Consider the following 606-nt stretch of genomic DNA (forward strand, 5'->3'; position numbering starts at 1 on the left):
ATGACCGTGTGGGAGACAGCTGGCTGCACCTGCAGTCGCAGAGACTCCTGACATCAAGCTCTTTGGGAAGTGGAGCATCAGTGATGTGCATATTAATGGCATCTGCAGGATTATATAGCAGTGAAGGAGAAGTATGCCAAGTACCTGCCCCACAGTGCAGGGTGCTAGGCAGCCAAGTGCTTCCCTAAGGCACAGTGACCCATTGTGGAGTGCCTTACCAACTCGATGATGTACGGCCACAATAATGGCAAGCAGCTCATGACTATGCACACTGCCAAGCATGCCTTCGATATCATCCATCTGCTCACTGGTGAGAACCCCTTGCAGGTCCTGGTCCATGGCATTATTAACAGAGGTTTCAGGAGGACTCAACCAGCATTGGGTAAGCTGGAACAGGAAGGCATCAGGCAGTCGACGAATCCCCTCTGTGCTGCATGAATAAGGCTGTTTGACTGCTGTGCACAGGTGCACAGAGTTGACCTCTGGAACATCGAGACCACCACCCACTGTCCAGCAGATGAGCTTATCAACACAGCCAAAGGCTCTTCCAAATCCTATGCCATTAAGAAGGATAACCTGAGAAGTATAGCCAAGTTCAATTGTTGA

The 606-nt window shown here is 50.5% G+C and overlaps 1 pseudogene; it reads left to right on the plus strand.

Moving 5' to 3' along the window:
* LOC140609616 (small ribosomal subunit protein uS7-like) lies at positions 1-606 on the plus strand (annotated as a pseudogene).

This window comes from Canis lupus, chromosome 2, assembly GCF_048164855.1.
Source record: "Canis lupus baileyi chromosome 2, mCanLup2.hap1, whole genome shotgun sequence".
Classification (NCBI taxonomy): domain Eukaryota; kingdom Metazoa; phylum Chordata; class Mammalia; order Carnivora; family Canidae; genus Canis; species Canis lupus.